This window comes from Triticum dicoccoides, chromosome 5B (assembly GCF_002162155.2).
Source record: "Triticum dicoccoides isolate Atlit2015 ecotype Zavitan chromosome 5B, WEW_v2.0, whole genome shotgun sequence".
Lineage (NCBI taxonomy): Eukaryota > Viridiplantae > Streptophyta > Magnoliopsida > Poales > Poaceae > Triticum > Triticum dicoccoides.
In genome coordinates, this window is record NC_041389.1 from 713,367,638 (window position 1) to 713,388,133 (window position 20,496).

Here is a 20,496-nt window from a genome sequence, read left to right on the forward strand (position 1 = left end):
TGTCCATGTACCTTTCTTGCGCAATTTTCTCCTACAAAATGAAAACAATGCCAAATTATGCAACCACTCCGACGGCTACAAATGATTTGCACAACTTGGAACGTGAAAACAAACTCACATAATCGGATATAATGGTACCACTTGGAGGTGCATTGCGGACTTGCTCCAAGCAAGCATCCCAATGGCTACAAATCGGCTTGATCATGTCCCAACGACTTTGGAGTGACCTAAAAAGGTGTGTGGCATCCTATTGGGATACTTTGCCATCATGGGGAAGAACTAATCCTCTATCATTTGCCAATACCGCTTGGCAGTTTGGTCAGTGCCGGTGCACGTATGGGGTACTACCTTGATGATGACATCTATCATCCATGGGCCACAATTGTGAAGACTATCCACAAACAAAAATGTAACAAGAGATCTCACTTTGCAACTTGTCAATAATCTGCAAGAAAAGGATGTTGAGAGAACTTTTGGCATGCTTCAATGACGATTTGCTATTTTCCATGGATCTGTTGAGTATTGGAAGCCCGATACCCCATGGAAGATCATGATAGCCTGTATTACCTTGCACAACATGATCATTGAGGATGAGAGAGGGGACCCGTAGGACTTTTGGTATCTGTTCAATGACCACTAGTGGAGCGAGAGCATAACCCAAACAGGATGGAACCTTCCTGCAAGCACAACAAAGGATCGAGAACCAGGAAGCTCGCAACCGGCATCAAGAAGATCTTATTGAGCATCACTAGTGCCTCCTGAGCACTTTATTCTTGTGCTTTAATCATGTATGTTTTAATTCTTAGTTCATTTGGAGCATATGTTGTGTTTGCATTTTAACGATTTACTTTTGAGAACATTCAATTTGTTTTCTATTTGAGTTGTGCACACTTAATTTCTCATATTTTTAATTTTAATGTTCTGTAAATTTGAAATTTGGCAAAAAAAACTAGGATAGGGGATCTGCTAGCTATGAAACAATGATTTCTCTAAAAAAATAGTAAAGTATAGTAGGAAGCACTTTGGCAGTTTTAGTATAGGGGATATGCAGAGATGACCTTAATTAGGGAGGTAAATGTTTTTAGGGGTAGAGTCAAAGATTCTCTAACAATTTCAAGTGTATCCACAATTAATAGAAAGGAAACGAGTACCTCTTGAGTTTCCCTTCCCCTCGCGTCGCCCCTCTCGGGCGGCTCGAGGGCGACAACCCTAGCCCCCGCCGCCTCCCCCTTCCTCCCCTCCCTCCTCGCCGCCGCCAGAGGCATCCGCCGGGCAAGCCCGGTGCATGGCCAAGGAAGGTGGCGGCGGGGCCTCTGCTGCTCCGTTTCTCCAGCGGGGGGCGTCGGAATCCGGGGTGGCGACCTCGTTCGGTGAGGCGCCACCGTCCCCTTGGCTGGTGGTGGCGCGGGTGTGGTCCGGTGGGCTTGGCTGCGTGGGCAGCAAGCTCTCCAGCGGACGAGATCTGCGGCACCGGCGGTGGGGCTTCTGGCCTCTTGTGGCTCCAGATCTGGCCGCCCCTTTCCCCTTCTGCTGCCCTGCGTGCTCCACCGTGTCAGATCTGGACCGGGTCGACATGGTTCTCCGGTGCGTGGAGCTGGCCGCGGTGTTAGTGGTGTGGAGCCTTGACCGGGAGAAATCCATGGCGGCGACGTCCATGGACGCCGTTCCCCTTCTTGAAGGCGCCATTCAGGTCTTTTGCTCCACCCTCCCCTTCCCCTAGCATCCCGGGTGAAAACCCGAACTTTGTTGGGAGGCGACGGTGCTCTTGGCGCCGTTTGCTTCGTGAAGTCGTCTCCTTGGATGCTTTTTGGACTATGGGCACTGCGGCGTGGTGGTTGTCGGGCGGCGGCGACAGCATGGCCCTAGTGGCGGCGGCGGCAACTTCGTTGCTCCTTCCTCCCTGGACACCCTGTTGTTGTCTGACCGACATCTTTCTCCTCTCCAAAGGTCGTCAGTGGGCAGCGGTGATGCGGTGCCTCTGGTGAAGTTTCTTAGTCATGTAGAGTGTGCTCTGTTCCTACTCCTTCTGGTTGCATCCTTCTGTCCATGTTCTAGGGTGAGCAACCCATATGTCGACGGTTCGGCGCCTTTCGAGCCAGGCGAGGAGGCAGGGGCCTCCTTCGACAGTGGGAATGGATGAAGATGTTGTTCCAGGGCCTGGTTGTTTGGTGCCGATATAGCCTATCCTCGACAGTGGGCGCTTCCCGGAGCCCCATTTCTTCTTCCCCGGTGATGCTTGTGTGGACGAGGGCCTCTACGTGCTTCAGCTCGTGCTTATCTTGTGCTATCTTACTAGCTGCAGTGTGTGAGGTTTTGAGAGCTGCCTACCAGCACCCCTGTATCTTGCCGTGTTCTTGTTTTTGTTTGTTCGAGTTTGTAATGCATTGGTTGTAATCCTGACCGGTTGATGGCTTTGTTAATTCAAAGCCGGGCTTCCCCCTGAGCCTTCGTTCTAAAAAAAAATTTAATAGAAAGAAGTGCTAAATGTTGCGCATGTTGGATGTTGTCTCGAGTAGTGTGGAGAGATAGAACATATAAAATGCCTTACATAGCAAACTCCTGAATGTTTCTTTGTATCCTTCCCTCACCCATAGTCACCCACCTCTTTGCTCATGTTTTGTTGTCTTACCTACCTCCCCTGTTATGGCCTTGTTGCTGGTCATCTCCCTCCTCATCCTCCTCCTCCTGCTTGGATTTTCTCCTCTCACGACTCAACCCCTCTTGTTACGTCCTTCTGCCACTGCCTAAATGCTCCCTGTCCATTGACAAATGAATATTTATTCCCTAAGACCAAGGACAAATGTTCGGTCCTAGGTTTTATTTTCTTTCGTATAACACATCCTTCCATCCTTTTTCAGGTTCAAAATCATATACCAAGAAGAAATTGTGTGGCATAAAGAAAAGGAAAGGAGATAAAAAGACTATAAGTATTTTAATTTTTTATCATAAGATGTGATCAAGCAAGACGTCATGTAATTTTTACTTTTTATTGTACCAGAGCTTTACTTGGAAATTGGGTACTTGGTTTGTTTAATAAATGGTTGTGCACGTCTCGTGATCCAGAGACCGGAGGTACTTCTCCTTTTCGAAAAAAGAAAAAAAATGTGATCAAGCAATATCTATATATTTTTGTGCGGCCTGTCGGCTTGATTCGATGTATCAACTTGTGTGAATTTTGTTTCTGACAGAATGTTCACTATTTGATATTTTCAAAGACCTGATGATAAACAGGCAACTCGTGCACGCTAGAATTTTCTACTTACTTAGAACTGTGATAGACAGTTGTACAAGCTCTAAAAACTGAACAATATATTTGTTAGATGACGAACTATTACATCTCTTACTTGAGATATTTAAGGATACTTAAAAATGGACTTTATCAGATGCATGTACACTGTGATTTCCTTGAGTAGCAAAATATAATTTCTATGTGCATGCCATTGTTTATCATCCCAAATATATAAACTTTTTGTAGGCTAATGTTTGAATTCAGTACAAGTGTTTTTGCAATGCTTGACGTCAGAATTGTATAGCAATTATTTATGTGGATAATATCTTCATGAAACTAAATTGTGATTGTTTTCCCCATTTTTTCAATATTAAATATCTTGCTACAAAGTAAAAAAGCTTAGCATAAACAATAATCACTCGTTTTAATATATCCATAACTAGAATTTAACTGTCTTAACTAATATACATGCGACTATGCTTCTCACGCGACACTCGCCCTTATGGAGTGTGGGTTTAAGGTGATGTACACTAGTCGTATTACCGAACAAACTTATGAGTTCAACATAAGATTATCGCATTTGCATTTATCACTATTTACAAGAAGCCAGGACACCGGCTGTACTGCATCGTATTGACGAGCCATGTAATAGGGAACAAGCCGCTACAGGACCGTGCTGCGGAGACCGAGAGTTACTTCGAGTACCTCAATAGCTACATCGCGGGGTACGACATAGATGGGTGTGGGTTCATCTTCTCTGTCAGCATCCATGAGTGCTACATCATCAATGTGTAGAGGTAGATCGAGCCCCCAACAACGTCTTATTAAAGTGCATGATAGAAAATGACTAATATACTATGTCGAAAGAATACGGAGGCTCTCTGAGATAGATCTTGATTTCCCAACTCTAGTTGGGAGGGGAGTGATTGCTTCCTCTAGGCCTCTAACCAAAATTGGAAATGGTCACACTCATTAAGTGGGATTATGCGGTTGAGATTAGTAGTAGATTTAGTACTTTTGGGATTGAAAGGTGGTGGTTCATGAGAGAGGATTTTAAACCTCTTGTAGAGAAAATTTGGTCTGAACTAGCCCAAGTATTTCTGCACCGAAAGGTGTTAATTTTAAAATTAGAAAGCTTAGAAAAGTAACTAGGGGGTGGAGTAGGAATACTGAAGCTGAACTTAGGAACTGGACACGATGTTATAATATGATGCTTTGGATTTTAAAGCTTGAAGTGTACAGCTCTCTACTGAGCAAAATATATTAAAGCAGACCAAGTAGAAATGCAACAGATTTTTCTTAGAGAGAAAAGGCGAAACAAAGGTCTAGGGTCACCCGGGTGCGCTTCGTCCTAGTAGATCGGATGACATGGAGAGCTCCCGAGAGGCTTCCGCGGGAAGAGAGTACTTCAGCAACCTTTATAGGAGAGTAATTACAAAGCTGAATTGCCTAAGCAATGCTTCCTTACGTTCCGTTTTTGAGAAGGAGAATTTCCGACTACTTTGTGATGTATTGTGAGTTTGTATTGATTATTGAGCAACAACCAGAATGACCATGATGAGCTCTAATTATGTCCAAAGTTTCCAATAGGAACCACATCCACCATTGAACAACATTGTGGCCGATCACACACCCATTCCAAAGGCATAAGGTTGAATCATTGCTTTGTCGAAGGATTGTGTCAAAGAAGAGGCAAGAGCACTCAAGGATAAAACGAGAAAGACATTGGTCAAAACCAACACGAAACCACAATCACCATCACCATCTCTGAAGTAGAGCAAAGCGAGGAAAACACCAAGGACACGGGTCAAAACCAACTCAAAACCACCGCCACCATTCTCATCACTGAAGTAGAGCAAAGAGGACTGTAATCAGCAAGATCAAGAAACATTATTCGGGCGAGACCACCCTAGTTGTCGAGCGAGATGTTGAGTTTTCCTACTAGTGCCACTAGTCGCCAGCTTAGGTCGCTTTAGGTCACCAGGGAAGAGAATTATGACACCATACACCAGGACCAATCTTCGGAATATTTTCTCGTGGATGGCCCGCCTTTTCACAGAGATCTGACGAGCAAAAATCTCCAGGCCTTTGGCGTTGCCCCAATTGCTTGATGTCCACTTTATCAAATGATGATAGCTCGAAATGTTCGGCCTATGGGCATCATGCAGCTGCAAAGATTAAAAGTTTGATGACTATTTGGCGACCTACATGCTAAATAGGATCCACCAGCTCGGCTGCATGGCAATTGACTTAGATCCCTACAGATTAAAAAAACTATGGAGATGTCTGCACAATGTCATTCCTTGTTTTAGTGTTCTTGCACACCCTCACATCCTAAATAATTTACAATGTCCGGTCTGTGTGACGGGAGCGGAGGACATTAGTCATGCTTTGTTTAAATGTGTATGAGTGAAGACAATCTCGGAGTCGCTCAGACTTAAGCAACTTGTTTCTGGCGCTACATTGGTGAGCGGATCAGGAGCGGGGGTGATTTAAGTTGCTGCTATGTGACCAATCGTTCCAAAACCTCTATATGGATCCGACTTAATTATCGGGGTTGATGGCGACTACATGTTGGTATATATGATGGCAACGCATGCAGCAGGTCTGACGCAAAATTGTGCAATCTTCAAAACATAATGCGCTGACAATTCACGTGTTGCCTCTCTACTTTGTCCATGCAGTGGTGAAAGCTACGATAGCAGAGACTAAACAGATGGGCTAGAGCTTTAGTTGGTCAGCAGGTATTGAATGTGGATGCATATTTCTCTGATGAAGATGAAAAGATTACTCAGGGTCTTGCAGAGCAGTTGCCCGAGATCATCGAGGTTTTTCTATTAGAGCTTCTACAACATGTCTGGAGCATGTGGCAGATGTTGTTTTTGCTGAAGCCGCTGCATTTACATGAAGGTCTGTTTATATCTGAAGTGTTCATAGGAACCACAGTCACCATCAAACGACATTTTGGCCGAGGACACACCCATTGCAAATTGCTTTGTGGAAGGATTGGATCGAAGAAGAGACAAGAGCACTAAAGGATAAAACACAAAAGACATTGGTCAAAACCAACTCGAAACCACCATTACTATCACCATCTCTGAACTCTGAAGTAGAGCAAAGCGAGGAAAACACCAAAGATTGTCAAAACTAACTCGAAACCACTGCAATCCATTGTCATTGCTGAAGTAGAGCAAAGAGGACTATAATCAGCAAGATCAAGAACCATTAGTCGAGTGAAACCGCCCTACTTGCCGAGCGAGATGTTGAGTTTTCCTACTAGTGCCATTGGTCACCGGCTTAGGTTGCTTTAGGTCACCAGGGAAGAGAATTATGACACTAGACGTCAAGGGTAGTATTTGGAATATTTTCTCGTGGGTGGCTTGCCTTTTCACAGAGATCTGATGGGCAGAAATCTCTAGGCCTTTGGCGTCACCTCAATTGTTTGATGTCCACTTTATCAGATGATGATAGCTCAAACTGTTCGACCTATGGGCACCATGCATCCGCAGAGATCAACCATTGGATGGTTGGAAGATAATTTGTTCCCCAGAAGATACGACGAGAACATAATAGAGTTGCAGATCATTCAACAAAATCACAGTGGCAACAAATGTAGCACCCTTGTTAAGCTACACAGAGGACGTCATGTATAGGTGAACTTTTACCTCTCAATTATAACCCTCTAAGTGTGGAATAAAACTCTCATATCCCTGCAAAAAATAAAAATAAAAAGGAGCCGGAGGGTTAAAGTGTGGACCAACTTATTTTCTTCTTTAGTTTTTTTTGTTTTTTCGAGTGACTCTTCTTCTTTAGTTAGCAGTTAGCAATCCATTGTCGTGGGCCTTGTCGTGGCTTTTCACGGCCTGCACTGCGCTTCATTCACTACTCTAGGACGAGACGAGCCTCAGCCCAATGTAAGTAATTGAGTAGTTTGATAGCAAGATAATTTGTAACGAGCCAATAACGATAGTAGTAACAAAAGTGCAGCAAGATAGCCCAATCCTTTTGAGGCAAATGACATGCCAAAACGGTTTCTTATAGTAAGCAAAGCGTTCTTGAGGGTACACAGGATTTTTTATCTAGTCACTTTCATCATGTTGATTTTATTTGTGTTCGCTACTTTGATAATTTAATATGTGGGTGGATCGGTGCTTAGGTGCTGTTTTTACTTGAACAAACCTCCTACTTATGATTAACCCTCCCGCAAGCATCTGCAACTACGAGAAAAGTATTAAGAATAAATTCTAACCACAACATTAAACTTTTGGATCCAATCGGCCCCTTACGGAATAGCGCATAAACTGGGGTTTAAACTTCTGTCACTCTAGCAACCCATCATCTAATTTGTACTCCACAATGGATTCCCTTAGGCCCAAATATGGTGAAGTGTCATATAGTCGACGTTCACATGAGACCAATAAGGGAATAACAACATACATACTATCAAAATATTGAACACATATCAAGTTCACATGATTACTTGCAACATGATTTCTCCCGTGACCTCAAGAACAAAAGTAACTACTCACAAGTGATAAACATGCTCAAGATCAGAGGGGTATTAAATAGCATATTGGATCTGAACATATAATCTTCCACTTAATAAACCATATAGTGATCAACTACAAGATGTAATCAACACTACTAGTCACCCACAAACACCAATCTAAAGTTCCGGTAACAAGATTGAACACAAGAGATGAACTAGGGTTTGAGAGGAGTTGGTGCTGTTGAAGATGTTGATGGAGATTGCCCTCCCCAAGATGATAGAGTTGTTGGTGATGATGATGACGATGATTTTCCTCTCTAGGAGGGAAGTTCCCCCGGCGAAATCGCTCCGCCGGAGGGCAAAAGTGCTCCTGCCCAAGTTCCGCCTCGAGGCGGCGACGCTCCATCCCGAAAGTCATATCCTTATTTTTCTAGGTCAAAATGACTTGTATACCAGAATATGGGCACCGGAGGTGGGCCTGGGTGAGCACAACCCACCAGGGCGCGCCTGGGCTCCCTAGCGCGCCCAGGTGGGTTGTGCCCACCTGGTGGGCCCCCTTCTGATAGTTATTTGCTCCAATATTCCTCAATTATTCCATAAAAAATCTTCGTGAAGTTTCATCTCGTTTGGAGTTGTGCAGAATAGGTGGTCTGACGTAGCTTTTCCAGGTCCAGATTTTCAGCTGCCGGAATTCTCCCTCTTGGTATGTTCCTTGCATATTATGAGATAAAAGACATTAGAATTACTCCAAAAAGCATTATTATTCATGAAAATATAATAAATAACAATAAGAAAACATGATGCAAAATGGACGTATCAACTCCCCCAAGCTTAGACCTCGCTTGTCCTCAAGCGGAAACGAAAATCGAAAAACATGTCCACATGCTTTGAGAGAGAGAGAGAGGTGTCAACAAAAACAAAATACGGACATAGAAGCATCATGTAGATTATTATAACAACAACAAAATTCAAACACAAGACTTTATCATAGAACTTTTATCTTAGACCTCCCATGAATAAGTGACAATTCATCACACAATCGAAGTATAAAGCATAAACTCTATTAGAAACCAACAAACTATGTTGTCAGTCAACTTTGCAACTACAATTCATCATCTTTTCAGGAAGGGTCACGTATCGGAGCCTTTAGGCAAGTCCACATAGTCAACCATCATATAGTCTTTCATAATTGCTAACACTCACCGCATACACATGAGCAAAACATTTCAACCGGACACATAGAAAGATAGGGGCTTATAGTTTTGCCTCCCAACATACTCACTTCAAGGGTGATGTCAACAATAATAACTTATGCCACCCATATTCAACTGGACATATGTGCCTAGATCTTTCCTCACCACATGATGCTTGCCAAAGGAGAAAAACAAAAGGAGTAGAGAGAAAAACTTTGACTCTTGCATAAAAGTAAAAGATAGGCCCTTCCCAGAGGGAAGCAGAGGTTGCCATGCACTTATTTGTTTGTATGCTCAACCCTTTAGTGCAAAAGAACGTCACGTTGCATTGCCCCTTGTGATAGCGACCTTTATTATGCAGTCTGTCGCTTTTATTCTTCACCATCACAAGTTCGTGCAACGCTCAATTTTCTCTTACACTAAATGATCTCACATTTTTAGAAGCAATTATTTTGCCTTAATGCACCGATGACAACTTACTTGAAGGACCTTGCTCAATCCATAGGTAGGTATGGTGGACTCTCAAAAATAGGATTTGGGTTTAAGGGTTTTTGGATGCACAAGTAGTACCTCTACTTAGTGCAGAATTTTTGGCTAACAAAGATAGGGGTAAGCACCACATGTTAAAGGATCCATGATAATATGACTTCTATGTGATTATGAACAAACATAAATCATGACGTTGTCTTCCTTGTCCAACGTCAACAATTTTGGCATATAATATTTTGATGAGGGCTCACAATCACAAAAGATATCTAGGATAGTATATTTATATGTGAATCTTCTCTTCCCTTATTAATTCTTTCATGAGTTGCATCATTGACTAATGCTATGTTTGTCACTCTCTAATAAAATTTTCTACTTATACTTTCCCTTATGTGGTGTCATCACCTACCATAAGATTAGCATATCATCTTTTTCATTCATTTATTTCCTTTCCTTTTTATTTATTTCCTTTCTTTTTATTTGGAACATGAAAGTAAAGAAAGCAAAAACTCAAACTAAACTTTATTATATAACTTGCACACAATTACAATGATAGATCACTAAGCAAACTCTCAAAAGGAAAGGATCGAACTAAACTTTTATTCATCTAAGCAAAAGATCAAAATAAAATAAGTAAAGCAAAAAGATAGTGGGATGATACGATACCGGGGCACCTCCCCCAAGCTTGGCAGAAGCCAAGGGGAGTGCCCATACCCGATACTCAATTCTCTTTTGGTGGTGAAGTTGCTATTATGTTCTGTCAGATGTAGTCCACTGACAAAATAGGAATTGCTTGCTCTTTTGCAGTTATGATAATTAGCAGAGTTGCATGATCCGAAAATGTATATGTGGTGGTTAGTTGCTTAGGTTTTTTCTGCTTGTATTGCAGGAGAACCTAGAAGGCTTATACGCGACCAATACAGAGCGACCTCTCCAGTAGTTGAAAACCAAGTAAGGAGGTGCTTTCAGATTCAGTTTTCTAAGCAGCGACTAGTGAGCATGAAAGAAAATAGTATTTTAATATCCTGCAAACTTATGCATCAACATACCATAGTTGATCATTCACATATGTTGACATGTAGTCTTACATTGAATGTACCTGTAGTAGTAAAAAATAACTTTAATCGTTTCAAAAAATAAATAAACAACTTTATGACTTCCATACTAGAAAAAGAAGAACAGGTTATCAATGTTTGGAAGGCACTGCTGGGTCTAGCAATCTAACTGATCAATTTTCACAATGACCTGTTGGTTCTCAATTGCTATAGTTCAGAGTTGCATGTTTGATTAAAACTCTAGTTAACTTTGACCGATGTAGATGCATACTCACCCTTGTTTTGGCACTACTTCTTTTATCAGGATATGAAAACTCTCATGTAACATGCATACTGTCATGGATCTGTACGCATGTGTTTGTAATTACTTGTACGCGTGAGTTTGAAGTTTGAAAGGAGTTGAATGTTGGTCTGATGCTTTATTTTCTGGAAAGTTGGGCTAAATGTTCACGACTGCTTCCTGATAATTGTGCATCTAACTGGGTTTCTTCACTTCATTTAAATAATTGTATCTTTTGGGATTTGACCTGTACATATAACAACACTACCAAGCCAGTTTGTTATTGGTTCTTTGGACAAAAGAGTAACTCAGAAGTTTGAACAAAATGCTACTATGATAATATTGCTCAAACAAATGAGTGGTTTTGCAGGATCAAATGGCGGGAAGTATCAAGTCGAAGATATTATGGCTTTTGTACATCTTGTATTTTCTTCGAATGGAAGTTGATGTCGGTTTGGTGATAGAGGACTTGGCTCTTCCCTAGTGTTCTGTAGAGTGATCGAACACTTAGTCTCTTATGAACTTGGCCCATATTTTGTAACATGCCACGACTTGTATGTTGACTTGAGTATTTCTTTAATGCTTGTAGCGAGGAAAACTAATGAATCTTCTATATATGTTGAATAAATGCGTTGGTCAATGGCTTCTTGTGATGAATAGAAGAGTGCAATTGTTGGTTTGTCTACTGCAAAGTGAACATGATTTGAATATTTTGAATTTAACTTCATTTTAATATATGGTGCATTTGCATTTGTGCTGAAATGTATAACCCTGGCAGCAAATGTGTCGGCAGAAGTATTGGAGGTCGCAAAGATTGTTGGCATAGCATACTGACAGACAAACTGTCGGCGTAGCAATGGCCGGTGCACTATCTCTCAGTATAGCACACTGACAAATGATGTGTCTGCATAGCACAGTCTGTCGCTGAAGAATTGTGTGTCGCTATAGCCCTCACCACCCCCGTCAAACTGCCTGTCGGCATAGATTTATCTGTCGCTAAAGACCTTTCCTCGCCTTAGGTGACCTATACCGACAGATTGTTTGACGCTGCTTTGAGTGTCGTGGTGTAGTGCTAGAACACACTGTTGGGGAACGTAGCAAAAATTCAAAATTTTCCTACGTGTCACCAAGATCTATCTATGGAGAAACCAACAACGAGGGGAAGGAGAGTGCATCTACATACCCTTGTAGATCGCTAAGCGGAAGCGTTCAAGAGAACGGGGTTGAAGGAGTCGTACTCGTCGTGATCCAAATCACTGGAGATCCTAGTGCCGAACGGACGGCACCTCCGCGTTCAACACACGTACAGCCCGGTGACGTCTCCCATGCCTTGATCCAGCAAGGAGAGAGGGAGAGGTTGAGGAAGACTCCATCCAGCAGCAGCACAACGGCGTGGTGGTGATGGAGGAGCGTGGTAGTCCAGCAGGGCTTCGCCAAGCACCGCGAGATATGAGGAGAAGGGAGAGAGGTAGGGCTGCGCCAACAAGAGAAGAAACTCGTGTCTTGGGCTGCTCCTATGCCTCCACTATATATAGGGGGAGAGGGGGCTGCGCCCCCTGTCACACCCTAGCTAGTCATGCATTAGAGTGTTGCATCATGTTTACTCTTTCATCAGAAACTTGAAATGGGGATGACAGAACCCCCAGCCCCCTCTGAAACCAACTAGGGTTTACTAAAATAATTTTCAATGAACCTGAAATGCCCTTCTAAAATGCCCATCATTTTTGTCTTGGTTCAGAACCTCTGCCAAAAGTGGTGCACATTTTCCTAGGCCATCTTAGGGTTTTTGAATTAATTCATAAATATTTGAATTTGGGCATTTAAAATTATATAAAATATTTAAATGCTCAAATACCTCCAAACTAAAATGTTTCATGTTGGAAATAATCCAACTATGGACCAGGAGTGATTTGGTGTTTTTTGAAGTTGCCTAGGTATTTTATTAAATTCAACAAAGTTGCAGATATATTAAATAAAAACAGAAACAGAAAAAAAAGGGGGAAAGCTTACCTGGCGCCTGCCCCGGCCCACCTGCCGGCCCAGCCCAGCACCGCTCCAGCGAGCTGCTTGCCGGCCAGGCAGGCAGGCAGGTGCCCGACGGCGACCGCGGCGTGCGCCACGCACCTGCTCGCCGCCTCGCCGCTCCCCTCGCCAGGTGACGTCGTGGATCGGCCTCCCTCTCTCCCCCGAACCCCCCAGACACCCCCTCTCCTCTCCAGCTCCTCCCCCTCGCACGCCCCAGCCATGGCCGACGCCATCGCCGCCACCCCCTCGCCGTAGCCACGCCCTCCGACCACCCCACGCCGTCTCACCGTGTCCAGGAGCTCCGCCGCTGTCCACTTCATCGAGCAGCCGAGCCCCGAGCGCTCGCAACGCCCGAGACCACCGCACCGACCTCGCCCGAGCTCACCGTCGCCGGAGATCCCCTTCAACACCGTCGTCGCTCCGGTCCATCTCCGGCCGCACCAAGGACTCCGTCGCACTCACTGTGAGCTTAGCCATCTTCCCCTCCCTTCCGTTCTTGCTCCCGAGCCGTGTAGCAACCTCCCGGAGCTCAACCGCACCCACCGCCGTGGAGCTCGTCGCCGACGTGCTCCCGGTCATCCTCCGGCCACAAACTGGTGTCCATCATGCTCACCGTGTCACGTAGCATCTAGCTAGCCACTCCCCGAGCCTCACCGACCCCTCTAGCGTCAAGTTCGTCTTCGGCCGAACCCCGGTGGCCGCCCAAGTCGTCGCCGGCGCCAACTCCGGCCACCCCGACCCCAACGGACTCCGCCAAGAGCTGCGGTTTGTCCTCAGCTCCACTCCGGTGGTCTCCGCGGCCCATTTGGTGGCCGAAATGGCCAAAACCACTCCCGCCGCCGCGTCGGGCTCGCCGGCGGCTAAACGCCGGCGTCGCTGGCTTTGACTTTGACCACGGGTGGGCCCTGGTTGACTCCCCTGAGTCAATGACAGGTGGGGCCCAGCCCTGTTAATTATACAGGATTAGTTTTAATTAAATCTTAATTAAAATAACCACCCTGACATGCGGGACCCACTGTCAGGTTTGACCCAGACCTGTTCCGTTGACCTGCTGACGTCACACTGACGTCAGGCTGACGCAGTAATTGATTTTCTGGATTTAATTTAAATCAGGAAATTCCAGAATATTATTTAAACTTCAAAAATTCATAACTTTTATTCTGTAACTCCAAATTGGACAAATTATATATGAAAAATGATCAAAAAAAATCCAATCTATCCATCTGTACTATTTTCATGCATGATCAAACAAGTTAAATTGATGTTTCAAGCAGAACAAGGAAAAGCACTTTAAAAGGCCATATTTGAATTTGAAATTTGAATCCTTGATTCAAATTTGTTCAAACCCTTCTGGTTTTAGTTGCATTAGCCCAACACACTCATATTGCCATGTTTCATGCATACATCATATTGTTGCACATTGTTTGGTGATGGTTGTGTATCGGTGTCCTTTGCGACAGGTTCTGCCTCCGAGGAGTACCGTGATTACCCTAACGAAGAACCGTATCAGTGCATCGACCCATCAGGCAAGCAACCAACCATTTGATCATATCGATACAATCCCATGTTCTCGCTCCTGCTCTCTTTTACTGCATTAAGACAACGCGTTTCAAACTACTGTGTGCTACGGTAGTTGAACCCATTTCCTCTGCATGACCTGTCATTGCCACAGTAACTAGATGAAACCCACTAGCATGTGTAGGAGTTGATTGAGCCATATGTATGTGTTGTTCCTACCTTGCTATGCCTGCTATGCTTAGAGTCGTGTCAGGTCTGGTTCATCTGGGTGATGGGCTAGAGTGAAATGATTATGTCGGTAATAAGAGTGGTGAGGTGAACACGATTTGGTAAAGGTATCGATGAGAGGCCATGTAGGAGTACATGGTGGGTTGTTTCATTGAAGCCGACCTTAAGCACTGAGATCTGTATGCGCGATTTAAGATACAGCTACTACCATGCATTGGGCCCTGAAATATGACCCCGCTCGACTTCTTATTCACCCTAGCTCTCTGTCCAGGAGTTGCAAGTAGTTTCTGGTGTTTGTAGCCTACTGGAGGCCGTGGACAGCGCTGATCGTAGGGGTGGGCTGTGATGCGGTAGGTACGTGGCACGGTGTACCGAATACCCGTTAGGTATCTCGGGAACCCTGTTCACATCGTTCGGGGCCGTATGGGAAACCTCGGCCGGACTCCCTGCGGATGGAACCTGAATAGGCGATAAACCTGGACTAGAGGCTTAAGTGTTTAGGTAGGTCGTGGTCTACACCCACGTCGGCTTTCGCTTGAAGTCTGCCGAGCACATGTCGTGTGCAGACGCTAAGTGGTGGAAACATGTATGAAGAAGTACACCCCTGCAGGGTTATCATAATCTATTCGAATAGCCGCGTCCGCGGTAAAGGACTACTTGGTTGCCTATACAGTTCATAGACAAGTAAATGGAAACTGTTAAAAGCCTCAAGATAAGTGTGAGTGCCGAGGATGGCTCTTCCGTAGGAAGACGAAGGCGAATCCTCGGTAGTGTATTGAAGTGGTGAGTAGTGGACTCGTGTGCGCAAAACCATTTCAAGTTGGGGTCTCGTAGGATAGTCTAGCCAAGAGTCAAAGCTGGCTTGCTGCAATAACTCCACCAACCCTTCTTGATACTAAGCATGTATGTAGGATCTGATGTAAGTCTTGCTGAGTACCTTTGTACTCATGTTGCTATAATTTACATTTTTACAGAAGACGCTGCAACCCCTTCTGATGGGTTCTATGTAGACGTTGACATCAACGAGTAGGCTGAAAGACCCAGGTGGTGACCCTGAGCTTGTGAAGGACCTTGTAGTATAGCTAGGCTTCCCAAGCCTCTTTTATTTTACTAGTTGTCTGTACTCAGACAAGTTACTTCCGCTGCTGGTTTGTATGACTGTATGACTTGTATGTTGGGTCGTGAGACCCGTACCTTTGTGTATGTCATGTATGGCTCTCTGAGCCTTAAATAAAGTACTTGTGTCATAGAGTCATGTTGTGATGCTTCGTTGTATTTGCACATATCGAGCATATTGTGTGTATGATTGAAATGCTTGGTATGTGTGGGATCTGACTATCTAGCTGTTTATCTTTAGTAGCCTCTCTTACCGGGAAATGTCTCCTAGTGTTACCGCTGAGCCATGGTAGCTTGCTACTGCTCTGGAACACTTAGGCTGGCCGGCATGTGTCCTTCTTCGTTCCTGTGTCTGTCCCTTCGGGGAAATGTCACGCTTTGAGTACCGGAGTCCTGTTAGCCCGCTACAGCCCGGTTTACCGGAGTCCTGCTAGCCCAGTGCTACAGCCCGGACCCACTTGCTGATGACCGACACGTTCGAAGCTGGGTCATGAATGCCTGTCCCTGTAAGTCTGTGCCACTTTGGGTTTACGACTAGTCATGTCAGCCCGGGCTCTTTATCATATGGATGCTAGCGACACTATCATATACGTGAGCCAAAAGGCGCAACCGGTCCCGGGTAAAGGTAAGGCGACACCCGTGAGGATACCGTACGTGAGGCCGCAAAGTGATATGAGGTGTTACCGGCTAGATCGATGTGACATCGAGTCGGGGTCCTGACAGCGTTGGCATCAGAGCCGGACTGCCTGTAGGTTCTCCAAGCCAAACTGGTCGATGTTGAGTCTAGAAATTCTTTAGTTATATGTAGGGGAATTGTTTGTGGGTTGGAACGTAAGGCTCTTTTTACTCCTTTATCTTATGACATTCTGATCTGAGTCAGTCCATTCTTCCACCGGGGGATAAGGAATTAGGATCTGTTCTCTCTATCAGGATCACGTGTTACTAATCAGTAGTACCTTATAAGTTTGATGGATACAAGCCTAGTTCAGTTCTACTACCACATTGTGTTGTTAGAACGGATTCAGAACTTTGATATGATGATGTTGAGTGTGTATGTAATCCTTTGTCAAATGTCTCAAAATCCTTCTTGAGCATTTACAGCTGTTATGCTGCCGAAATTTTGCTAGAAATTCTAATGCCCTTGCATTATGATTGTGCTTTCAGATGGCCACTCGCGACCTCAATCAAGTGGTTCGCCTGACTCGATGCCTAGATGTACCCGGCCATACTGCCAAGTTGGTCAGGGTAATGACTGAGGCTGGATACCGCTGGTATCCTGAGTACACGGTCGAAGAGCAATTCCGAGACTTTAATCAAAGCCAGTATCTCTGCACTGTCAGGATATTTCCATCTTATCCTGGATCCACCGAGCCTCTTCACTGCTCTTATGGTCTCGGGGTTACTATTGAGATGGCTGTGCAGGACGCCGCCTACTCTATGATGACCATTATGCGAGTTAGATCTGGTCTATTTCGGGACTCTGATTTCCGGTATATGCCAGGATCACTTCCGGGAGCACAAGGGTATCTCCAGGCTATCTATGCTGACCCCACCCAGGAGGATTCACGGACTCGCACCACTGCCGAGATGCTCGAGGATAAGGACCGTGAAAATCGGGCCTTGAGGTTAGAGCTCTTCAATACCCGTGCTGACCACTGGGCCACTTTGACTCGGTTCGCACCGGCGGTGCAAGCTGGATATTCAGATATGCGCGATCTCTATCCTGTGAGATCTGCTCTGCCAGACGTGATGGTTTGGCGTGATGTAGGAGGCATCACCCCACCTCGCGGTCCCCGCAGGCCACCGTTTGTTGGTCCAAGGCCTCATCCTAGCCCCTATGGTCCACAAGCTCCGCGAGATCGTCTGTTTCCGGATGATCATGTTGAGCTTCCAGGCTATGGAGGTGACTTCTACGAGGACTACTACGGATCGGTCTGAGTTAGTGGTAGTATCACTAGTTCGCACTAGCTGTGTCTTCTATCGTCCCGCGTGACTCGTGGGATATGACCTAGTTTGTACTCCTTCCGGAGGTGTAGAAAAATAATGTATAGGAGCTTGGAATGCCTCCGATGAGATGTAATCCTCTTTCACCGTAATAGTACTTTGTTTGGTCTTGTACTAAACCCTGTATGGTGTGTATGACGATGGAATAAAGAAGCAGTTTCTGTATCTACCATGTCATACGGATGATCATCTTGCATTTCGAGTTATTCCTTACATTTTTACCCTATGTCGGAATTTTGTCATCCTGACTAAATCATTGTCTTGTTTACCTAGGATGGTCAACACGCGCGCTAACCCTGCTTCTCAAGAGCAGGCCGAAGGCAGTGAAGCCAGGGATGCAAATCTGCCTCATCCTCCTTCACTAGCCGAGGTTATGATGGAAGCTGAGAGAAACAAGCGGGAGACCAACCGTTTGTTAGAGCGTATTGAACAGAACACGGCACACCATCAGAGGACTAACGTGGTGTCACTCAGTGATTTTATCAAATTACATCCACCCACGTTCCACCACTCCGTCGAGCCTCTCGACGCTGATGACTAGCTTCGCAGTATCTCTCACAAACTGCGTTCCGCGCTGGTAGCGGAGGTTGACAAGGTCACCTTTGCTGCATATCATCTCGAAGGCCCCGCCAGTCTATGGTGGGAGAATTATGGAGCTATGCGCCCAGCGGGCCATGTCACTACTTGGGCTGAGTTCAGTGAGGCTTTCCGTGAACATCACATTCCGGAGGGTCTCATGGACCGTAAACGTGAAGAATTTTGCAGTTTCACCCAAGGCCGACTCTCTGTGGATGCTTACAGCAGGGAGTTTGGTAATCTCGCACGATATGCAACTGAGGAAGTGTCTACTGATGCCAAGAAGCAAGCAAGGTTCCGTAAGGGCCTTAGTCCTAAGCTTCGCCGCGACCTCCGTCTGCATGAGTGCACATCTTTTCAGAAACTTGTCAACAAAGCCATCAGTGCTGAAACTGGTCAGACGGACTATGACGCAACACACAAGCATGGCCGTGACATGGGTTCCTCATCCGGTGCTGGTCCTCAGAAGCGCCGCGTGTGGGTACCCAACACCGCCCTGCCACCCAGGTTCACACCTAGGCCATCCTTCCAGGCGCCTCGCCCCGTTCAACAGTCTGCACCGGCCAAGCCCTATGGAGGTCCAACTAACAATGCTCCTCCACGTACCAGTTCCGTGACTTGTTTCAAGTGTGGGGAATCTGGCCACTATATGCGTGAGTGTCCCCAGACCAACCCCAATCAATCTGCTAAAGCTGTTGGCCGTGGCAAGCCGACAGGAAAAATATTCCACGCCAAGCCGGTCACCGCTTCACGTGGCCATGTCAACTGTATCTCTGCCGAAGAAGCTCAAGAGGATCCCAACGTCGTTCTCGGTACGCTTCTTGTTAATTGCCACCCGGCATCTGTTCTTTTCGATACAGGAGCCTCTCATTCTTTTATATCTGAAAATTATGCTCGTTTGCATAACGTCGCATTCGGTGATATGCCAACCTCTATGGTAATTCAAACTCCGGGATCCAAATGGCAAACTTCTCGAGTAAGCCATGGAAATGAAATCCAAGTCGACAGACTTGTTTTCCTCGCATCTTTGATAGCCCTTAAATCTTCAGATATTAATATCATTTTGGGTATGGACTGGATGTCAGCTCATCAAGCCAAAATTGATTGCTTCTCTAGGACTGTTCAACTCACCCATCCTTCGGGGAAGATAGTCAATGTCTTGACCCGAATAGCCAAGCGACAATTATATTCTCTTAACGCCAGCCCTTTGCCAGACCTTGAGGACGTTCCGGTAGTCCGTGACTTCCCGGATGTCTTTCCAGAGGAATTGCCAGGTGTTCCACCTGACAGGGATGTTGAGTTTGTAATAGACCTCATTCCAGGAACCGTTCCGATTGCTAGAAGACCTTATAAGATGGCACCCCTAGAACTAGCTGAGCTTAAGAAACAACTCGATGAGTCCTTGAAAAAGGGTTTCATCCGACCTAGCTCTTCTCCGTGGGCTTGCCCCGTCCTATTCGTCAAGAAGAAGGATGGTACGAACCGGATGGTTGTAGATTACTGACCTGTCAACTTGGTCACCATCAAGAACAAATACCCACTCCCCAGGATCAACGACCTGTACGATCAGCTCGCTGGATCCTCAGTCTTCTCCAAGATGGATTTGAGGTTGGGCTACCATCAAATCAAAATCAGAAACGGGGACATCCCTAAAACGGCCTTTGTTACTCGTTACGGCCAATACGAGTACACCGTCATGTCCTTCGGATTAACCAACGCTCCAGCCACCTTTTCTCGGTTAATGAACTCAATCTTCATGGAGTATTTGGATAAATTCGTCGTGGTTTACCTCGATGATATACTCATCTACTCCAAGAACGAGGAAGAACATGCCGAACATCTAAGGCTAGTGTTGCAGAAACTTCGAGAGCATCGCCTTTATGCCAAATTTTCTAAATGTGAATTCTGGTTGTCAGAAGTGACCTATCTGGGTCATGTAATATCTGGTAAAGGTATTGCTGTTAACCCTGAGCGAGTTCAAGCCGTCCTTAATTGGACTCCACCTGAATCGGTCAAGCAAGTTCGGAGTTTTCTGGGCTTAGCGAGCTATTGTCGTCGCTTTGTCGAGAACTTCTCCAAAGTTGCCAAACCTCTAACCGAACTCCTCAAGAAAGATAAGAAGTTCGAGTGGACTCCACAATGTGAGCACAGCTTTCAGGAACTGAAAAGACGCCTGACCTCTGCTCCCGTACTGGTACCGCCAGACTTCTCCAAGGACTTTGTTATCTACTGCGACGCCTCGCGACAAGGACTAGGTTGCATTCTCATGCAAGACCGACACGTGATTGCCTATGCTT